The following is a 9,799-nucleotide window of genomic DNA, read 5'->3' on the forward strand; positions in this document are numbered from 1 at the left end:
TGCTGACTTGACAGTTGTCCAAAAGACGACCATCGACACCTTGCACAAGGAGGGCAAGACACAAAAGGTCATCGCTAAAGAGGCTGGCTGTTCACAGAGCTCAGTGTCCAAGCACATTAATAGAGAGGCGAAGGGAAGGAAAAGATGTGGTCGAAAAAAGTGTACAAGCAAGAGAGATAACCGCACCCTGGAGAGGATTGTGAAACAAAACCCCTTCAAAAATGTGGGGGAGATTCACAAAGAGTGGACTGCAGCTGGAGTGAGTGCTTCAAGAACCACCACACACAGACGTATGAAAGACATGGGTTTCTGCTGTCGCATTCCTTGTGTCAAGCCACTCTTGAACCACAGACAGCGTCAGAAGCGTCTTGCCTGGGCTAAAGAGAAACAGGACTGGACTGCTGGTGAGTGGTCCAAAGTCATGTTCTCTGATGAAAGTAAATTTTGCATTTCCTTTGGAAATCAAGGTCCCAGAGTCTGGAGGAAAAGAAGAGAGGCACTTCATCCACGTTGCTTGAAGTCCAGTGTAAAGTTTCCACAGTCAGTGATGGTTTGGGGTGCCATGTCATCTGCTGGTGTTGGTCCATTGTGTTTTCTGAGGTCCAGGGTCAACGCAGCCACATACCAGGAAGTTTTAGAGCACTTCATGCTTCCTGCAGCTGACCAACTTTTTGGAGATGCAGATTTCATTTTCCAACAGGACTTGGCACCTGCACACAGTGCCAAAGCTACCAGTACCTGGTTGAAGGACCATGGTATCCCTGTTCTTAATTGGCCAGCAAACTCTCCTGACCTTAACCCCATAGAAAATCTATGGGGTATTGTGAAGAAGAAGATGCAATACACCAGACCCAACAATTCAGAAGAGCTAAAAGCCACTATTAGAGCAACCTGGGCTATCATAACACCTGAGCAGTGCCACAGACTGATCGACTCCATGCCACGCCGCATTGCTGCAGTAATACAGGCCAAAGGAGGCCCAACTAAATACTGAGTGCTGTACATGCTCATACTTTTCATGTTCATACTTTTCAGTTGGCCAACATTTCTATAAATCCTTTGTTTTTATTGGTCTTCAGTAATATTCTAATTTTCTGATATGATGAATTTGAGATTTTCATTTGTTGTCATTTGTAATCATCAAAATTAAACAAAATAAACATCTGAAATATATGAGTTTGTATGTAATGTATGAATATAATATACAAGTTTCACTTTTTAAATGGAATTACTGAAATCAATCTACTTTTTCATGATATTCTAATTTTATGACCAGCACCTGTATGTAGGATCATTGTCCCCCTAAGTCTACCAACTCCAATTCCAACATATCCACCACTGAGATGGCAGTGGCTTTGAGAGAGGAGCGTCACCTTGTCTCAAGGTTTTATATCCTTACTCATGCATTTTTTTTTTTTACACCAGGGGCTTTTCTTTCTGTCCAACCCTCCATCCTCCTCTAAGAAACTGCATAGGTCCAGCCGATGCATTCTAAAAGGATTTTAAGGTGGAAAAGGCTGTCTATACATGTTCCTAAAATATTCTGTGGCTATTATGATCCCCATAAACAGTTTACTGTGCTTCTATTGATGTCACCACATTAAAAGATATACATCAAATCAGAGTCTTTTTCAAAAAATAAATTTTTGGTAAACACTGCTGTGGATATCCATAGTTGGGGACCTTTGGATGCTATCATTTGGCCAGATTTGGTCCAATGCTGCTTAACATTACAGTCTCCTCTGGTTTAAGCTCTGGTGTTTATTCTATTCATGTTTTTTCTGCTTATGAAATCTGTTTGGGGAAGGAAGAAAGTCCGTATAAAACTTTAAAAACAAGGCCCGCATTCATACATATCTGGCAATGATCAAAGTCTGAAATGTTGAACTTTCATAAACTGTTACAATAATGATAACTTAAAGGCTTTTTGTCATGTATTTTAGGGAGTTGCCTCTGAAGTGTGAGACCATGTGATATGGCTGTTGTTTATATGGCTAAATATCATGGCATTCATATAAGCATTTGCTGATTCTAAAGAGAGGATTTTATATGCTTAACATTTGAAAGATTAAACCTAATGATACTTGAGATTCTCTTTACCTCCTCCTTGAAATTTAAGTTAGATTCATAAAACATTCCAAAATATTTAAAGTATTCAACCACATCCCGTTCCTCTCTTGATTAACAAAGATGGTTTATCACCCTCTAATGGCAGTCAGGAGAAAAACATATAGACTGTTTTTCTGTTGTTAATAACGTAAGCAGGTGTTCTGGTGCCACTGAGACATTGATAACACAGTGCTGGAGACAACAGCAGCAGCTTCACCTTTAGTTTTTGCAAGAACATATATCACAGTGTCATCAGCATATAATTGCATTTTAAAGCTTTAGATATATTGGATAAATCATTGACATAAAGGCTGGACAGAATTGGACCGGATAATAATACCTATGGGACTCCAGCAGAGCAAGTGAGGAAGGTGAACTGTTGAACTAATTGTTTTCTATCAGACAGATATGATTTCATCCAGCAGAAGGCCCTTACAGAGAAGTTAAACTGAGTTAATTTGGCCAGTAAAACATTATAACATAATCAACGTTTATGGTTGATTATGTTGATTAAGTACGTTTCAAATCAAGGAATACAGCACCCACAAAGGTGCCTTTGTCCAGCTGTTGTTTTAGATTTTCTTGGAAGTAACAAGTAGCTGTCTCTGTTAAGTGATGCTTCCTAAATCCAAACAGCATGGGATGGAGAGAATTTGATCAATTGTTTAGATATTCCACTAACTGTGCAACAAATTTTTTTTCTGAGATTTTTTAGATAGTTGGTAAACTACTTATAGGACGACAGTTCTGGTTTTGTTTTGTCTCCTGTCGTATCTCTGGCTATCTTCCATACTGATGGCACAATTGAGTGTTTAATGGACTTATTCATTATGTGTGCAATAGGCCAAACAAGTGCCTCTTTCTAAAGCTTAAATTAAGCAACCCTAAAGGGTACTTCTCTTAAAACAGCGAATTAAGTGATTATTAAAATTGTGAAGACCTATCAACATGCCTAAAGTATACAGTTCCAATCTGTCTCTCATTTTACCTTCTTATTGACATCAAGTAATTGAATTTTGGAAACAAATAGAGGATACATCGGTCTTGCAGTTTCAAGTATTAAAAAAAATACAAAAAAACATTATACTTAAAAACTGGAAGAGCAAAAGCATATTTAACATAACATGCTTCAAGAACATTGTATTATGAATGTCTTTCTATGGAGAAAATGACTGCTTTCGAGAGAAAAAAACAATAGAATACCTTTGGTTATACTTTTAGCAACTGGTTTGGTTTTCAACAACTAAATACTTGACCCTGTGGTATATGTAATAAGCATATCCACCTTGACTCACTCACGGGTGCCAGGGCAGAGCTGTCTCTTGCGGTTGGGTGTTACCCTGGGGTCACACTGGGTTTGACATAAAGGACAGTGAGTCAGGCTTGTTCCTGTCAAAGCAGGTGGACTGAGAAGGCTGGAGTGGTTGAGCAAGCAATGGCGTAAATATAGGTAAGCAGAGACAGCCAGACGTCTCTTTGCACATGTGATAGTGTGGAAAATTGCACTTAAACCCACCTGATACTGAAGTGACTGACCGCACCGGACCGTATTTATACAGCAACACATGCCAGATTTCAAGCCATTTAAAACACGACACCAATAGCAAAGCGGACTGTGGTACTTTTAATTACTATGTTAATAACTGTGTATAGTTCTTAGACGGTTGGTAAAAAATACACTCATATAATATGTTTCAAACCACAATAAATATCTTAAAATAACAATGTATTTGAGTATTTTATTTTTTACACTATGACTTGGAATTATGGGTAACCCAAAGAGAAAATTAAAACCATAACGTACAATGTGTTGGCGACAATGGATAGCAAAAAGAGGTACTTAAGTGGACTCCAGAAAAGAAAAAGCAAAGAAGAGCTGCTGGAAGAGGGAGAGGTGGATGTTGCTGCTACAGTGACTGAAGATTGTGACTAGGAGATGATGGAGAGAATGTGGGTGAGGAGGGGGGCTGTGAAGCTCAAGCTAGCCCGATGGCATGTTGTGCTAACATCCCAAGTCTCCCTGAAGTCCCGGGAGTCTCTATGATATAGATAGTTTTTCACAGATGCCAGTGAGTCTGATAAATTGTCCCAGATTGCGAGGTGGTGTTTTTTTAATGCAAGTAAGCGCTTGCAGGCAGTACAATATTTCGTGCATCATGTGCGGATTAGAACTACTGCGATTGCGCAGGCACATGTGTGTGATGTGTGATCATATACTACTGAGAATTGCATATTTGTATCTTCTTGGCCGATTTATGGAACTGTCGCCGTATCCTGAACCTTTATCAAGTGGTGCACAGCATATGGGGCCCACCCAGATAATGTTGCTTAGGGGCCTATTGTTGTGTCTTTACGCCATGGTGGGCAAGAATACAGTCTGGTGATGAAAGGGAGATTTCGAGGTTGGAGTATGTTGGATAGATGTCGGAATGCTGAGAGCAACTGCCTGAGCATGTGAGGTGCCGTGTGGTCTCTATCTGGAGATTTTTGACGGTGTTGACAGTACCATTGAGGAACCATTAGTGGTCTTTTTTGCATTGGTGACATTGTCTGTGTGGATCTCTTGGCCATGTCATGGAGTGGCAGGGCCCCGTCTGTTTGTTAAGCTCTCCTAGACGTTTATCAGGCTGCCTGGGGGGTGCTGTTGCAGTGGGCTTTGGAGGGCACCCTTCTCTCTTTTCTTCTCATGAATTGGTTTACAATATGTTGTTCTACTACCGCCTTGGTTACTGTGGTGAGTAATGCTACTTTCGACTGCATGCGATTTAAGCAGCAAAAATGATTTTCCTGGTTCATTTTTTATGCTTGTCCACAGTAAGTCCAGACGCACCTCAAGGGCATCTTTGATGCGCCTAATGCGCATTCAGTAAAGTGTGTAGAGAGGCCTTGATTCTTGACCTGCTCTGTGTTCAATGGCAGATAGAGGCTTTGCTATTTTGCTGTCAGATCCTCTCAGATCCCCACATACCTGTTGTGTTGACCTAGTGGGTTAGAGCAGTGCTCTTGTGCTCTGAGAAGTTGCAAGTACCCGGTTCTATCCACAGAGCCTCCACTCTGGGTTCCTGAGCAGAACCCTTAACCCCTGATTGCTCCCAGGGCACCACACAATGTCAGCCCACTGCTCCCCAAGGGGATGGGTCAAAATACAGAGAGAACAAATTTCCCCAATGTTGGTCAATAAAGGGTTTTTAAAATTAATTTACCTGCGGTGCGCTGTCACAGGGAATCCGCAACAGCTTCCTCAGACCCAGTCACCTGTTGGGGTTCTTTCCCCCTGCTGTTCTCGGTGACTGGAAGTAGTGGCAAAACTGCAACAGAGTAAAAAAGTAAACATACTTTGCAGACAGCATTCAACATTTTAACTTAATTTAGGCATCAATAAACTTTTTAAGGGAAGTAATCATAGCGCTCTACATTAGCAGTACTGTTTGTCTCCCTATCAGCTCCCAGATCAGCTTGCCTGATTGGTTGATTTGTCGCATCAAGCAGCAAAAATTCAATTTTTCCAACTCCAGCATCTGCTGCCTGTGAAGCCCATCATGTGCTTCAGATGCTCAGAAGCTCTTGAGGCGTTGCTTCAGCGGCTCAGATGCGTCAAGCTGTGCCCCTCCTGCTGTTCGAGACCCGCTGGGTCTTTTGATGCACCTTGATGTGCTTCAACCATAGACCTTGCATGTAAACCCCCTGCTTCTGCTGCTCGAAGCACATGCAGTGTGAACATAGCATAACTCATAGGTCGATGTCCCTTCATATGTCTGTCACAGTACATCCCAGTCTATGGATTCAAAACAACATTGCAGCTTAATGTAATAAGCTTATTACAGTTCTCGTTAATGTAGGCTGCCACTTATAAAGACCTGTGTTTTGAGTAGAATAAAACACAACTGTGATTCAGTTTTCCAAGAGGAGGTCTGTCTTCAGAGTTCTTGAGTCATTGACACCTTAAATAAGTCCAAAGTTTTGTTTTCTCTGTTACAGTGGCTGACAAAGTTTAAAAATTTTGGAAGTTTATAAGAGATTGAGTTGAATATTATTTATTTATTCATTTATTTATCTATTTATTAATTTATTCAGTATAGGTCTGTGAATTGATGTCCCAGAGTTAGATAATATCCAGAAGGTGCGTTCATATCAGCATAGATTTTACCTTTTACCAGTTTTGCCAGTGGTGGGCGAAAGCGCCCTACATCATGAAGTCTGCTGATTGTTGTGATACAACATTGCTAAAAAAAAGGAAGTCAGTGATCAAAGCATGACCACTGAATTACTGTCACACACAAACCCCCCTGTTGAGACAAGGGCCTCTTGTTCCAGAAATTTCCAGCCCCCCCCCCAGAAATCCCTTCAATCAGAAACCAATCGACGGAAAGAGAGGCTGTGATGCAACCCCCACTGTCATTCAGCTTTAAAAGCAAGAGGCGTAAGGAGAGGCAAATTCCACGTGGGATTTTTCTGGAAGGTAGCTCACCCCAGCTTCCCCTTCATCCTGCCGTCAAAGCTAATGTGTATTGCTGCACATGCCTGCCCGCTGAAGCATGGGGGAGAAGATAGAGCTCCAACCTGGTTACCTCTGGATCCTGCGCCTGATGACTTGCAAACTCCCCTTTGAGGAACCAGTGTCGCAGCCTCTTTACGGTCAAATCACGGGGGGACTCTCTTGTCGATAACCGTACGATAAATACCTTGATTGAAGCCGATCAGATTCCCTTGTTGTTGCATTGGACTGATGTGCAATTTCCCTGACAACTGACCTGTACAGTTGGCCTGTAAATGGTGTCACAGTTTCACCTTTCTTTTATTCCATCTGTTGCTTTGAATAAGGTGCTTAGCTTGGGCGAGCTAGTTAAGTCTGGTTTTGCTTAGCGTTTGTTTGACTCTCTGTGCTGATGATTAAACTGAAAGGGTTTATAAAGAGAATTGGCTTCTCTAAATTGTCCGTAGGTGTGAGTGTGTGCATGTATGGTTGTTTGTCCTGTGTGTCTCTGTGATGGACTGACGACCTGTCTGACCTGAGCTCTAATTTCGTGGTGTGAATGAATGTGTCATCATAATAGCTTTATGTTGTCTGTTCCTGGTTGGCTGTGATACCATCCAAGAGAGAAATGTCAGCAGTGCTGATGCCATCAACAACTCTGTCTATAAATTTTAAAGCCTGGTCTATTTTTCAGTCTAGTTCTGTTTCTCTTACTGTAACTAGCTGTATGTGCTCTCTATAATCCTCTGACATAGGAGCTGGCTCGGAGCTCATCTGCCTGGCTGTGTGTTACCTGGACTTGATTTTGAGTCAATGCAATCAGATGGTTTTCCCAAGATATAAAACTTTGAATCAAACTGACTGGTTGATCTGGTTGAATAGGTTCTCTGCACAACTTCACTACTTCCTGAACTTTGGGTAGCTCTTTTGTTTCCTGTCTTTTATTACTGGATGAACTGATTAATCCAGGTGAGTCTGGCTAGTTACTGATGTCAGCTACACCTGGATTATTCAGTTCATTCAGTAGAAAAAACAGGAAACAACAAAGCTACCTAAAGTTCAGGAAGTAGTGGAATTGTGTATAAGGTGTAAAGTGCCTTGAGATGACATGTGTTGTAAATTGGCGCTATATAAATAAACTGAATTTAAATGGTGTCTGATGCATGAAAAGGGTTTTCATTAGTTTTGAGAAATATACAAATTTCGATATGACCAAAAAAACCACCTCATCGAAGTATGAAAACTGTTTATTGAAAAATTTGAGTTTTTTCTGAATTGAAATTTCCATTTAACCAATTTTTGTAACTACAATTTGGGCAATTGATAATTGATTCATGGAAATGTGCCTGGTCTATCATATCCTGTCAACCTTGATAAACTGTGTAACAGTTGGTGGTTGCAATATGACATATATATGGTTCATGGTGTATGACTATATAATGTTTCTTACTTATATTTGCAGATAAAGCTCTGATTCCTCCTAACTCCAGCTGACTTGTCCTCACTGTGATTGTGCAGACTCATAATAAATTGCTATAAACAACAAAAGATTATTTCAGAGTCCAATATGAGAATGCCCTATTTCGTTATTTTCTATTTCTTGCATCCCTCTCCTTACTTGTGCCCATCTTTTATCTGACAGAAAGCAAAAAAACAACAACAAACTAATTATTGAAAGAAATGGCAAGCCACTTATTGCTGAGTGAAATTTTAAATGAAATAAAACCAAAAAGATATCTAAGCTTTTTTTTTAGTTAGCTCACAGTTCCCACTGAAGCCAACAAAATGTATCCCATCCACCTAAAGCTTATCTTTGGGGGAGACTGAAAATTCCACACCAAAAAGAGAGCTTCTGGGTCTATGTTTGTGGCCCTGGCCCCACCTAATAGTGAGCTTGTGTGCACTGAGGCTTGTAATTACAGAAGGAGGTGGTAGTAATAGAGAGTAGAGGAGAGAGGCAAACAAACAGGCTGACAGCTGGCCTCCCGTCGATTTTGCTACTCTGGCACAGGGGACAAAAGTGATGCTCTGAAGCTATAGAGCAGATTTTTGTTCATGTGGAAAAGACAAAAGGTGATACACAATTCACAAGTGCAAATAAAGACCACAGTATTTTGTAGATTGGTCAAATCTGCAGTAGAGCAGATAGTATCCACATATCATAAGCCAAATTAAGATATATATTGTGAAGCCTTATATTCATGTTATAAATTTACATTAGTTGTTTATTTTACATAAGCATCATGGCAGAACTAAAAATAAAATTAAACACATGCAATGCTAAAATAAAAAAACATTACTCATATGAATGTCATACATTTGCTATAAAAAAAAAGCTTGAAGTGGTAAAATGAACGTATTAATGTTATGAAATCAGTCGATAAAAAATGTATTGATCCATATGCAATGTCTCTCCAGTTTACTTCATGCGGAAATAACAAACCTTTTACACAAAGAAAATGGCCATGCTAAAGAACACAGTAGCGCTTACTCTGTTTTGGTGGGAAGACATTGTGAAGAATTTTCAGGGTAGATTTGTAATGACCAGAAAATGTAAGACTCAGAATTTAACCACAGGCAACAATATACATTTGAGCACTTTATTAAAGTATTACACAATTAATACTTGTTTAACATAAAGTTGTAACATTTCTCTTTTAAAGAGAAGGTGCAGGAGATTGTTTGCATGTGGGAAAAGTTTTGGCTTTCCAGATGAACTCTCTTTGACATCCATTTTTGTAAATGTCTCAAACTCATTTTAAATATGGACTAAAGCATTTTTTATTGCTTTGGACCTAAAACTAGAGACTCAGATCTGTTTATACAGAAATTAGATTAGGTATATCCACAAATGTATTTTGAGTGCTTCTTTATATACTTGGCAATGTTTGGGTGGTGGAGTTAAGGAGTGACATGTTGTTAGACACAATCATGATTTATACTGCAGGCTATTTTTTTTTTTTTGCCATGCCTCTCAATTGGTCAGACAGTCAGGTAGGATGCCACTTGGCCTCCCAAGAGGAGCCTCCATATAGTGCTTCCGGTAGTCTCAAAAGATGGAGACAAAGTAATGTGTCTGTTGCCCGGCGATACGCACAAGGAGCATTGGGTGCATGTTAGAAAGGGAGGGTCAAAGCTCAGCAGCAAAGTAAAACAAATATTTTCCTTCTTCTCTTTCTCAACAAATAAACTCTTGCTAGGCTGGAATTTGGAAGT

Source organism: Cyprinodon tularosa, unplaced genomic scaffold, assembly GCF_016077235.1.
Source record: "Cyprinodon tularosa strain WSP-4 unplaced genomic scaffold, ASM1607723v1 ctg10, whole genome shotgun sequence".
NCBI classification, from domain to species: domain Eukaryota; kingdom Metazoa; phylum Chordata; class Actinopteri; order Cyprinodontiformes; family Cyprinodontidae; genus Cyprinodon; species Cyprinodon tularosa.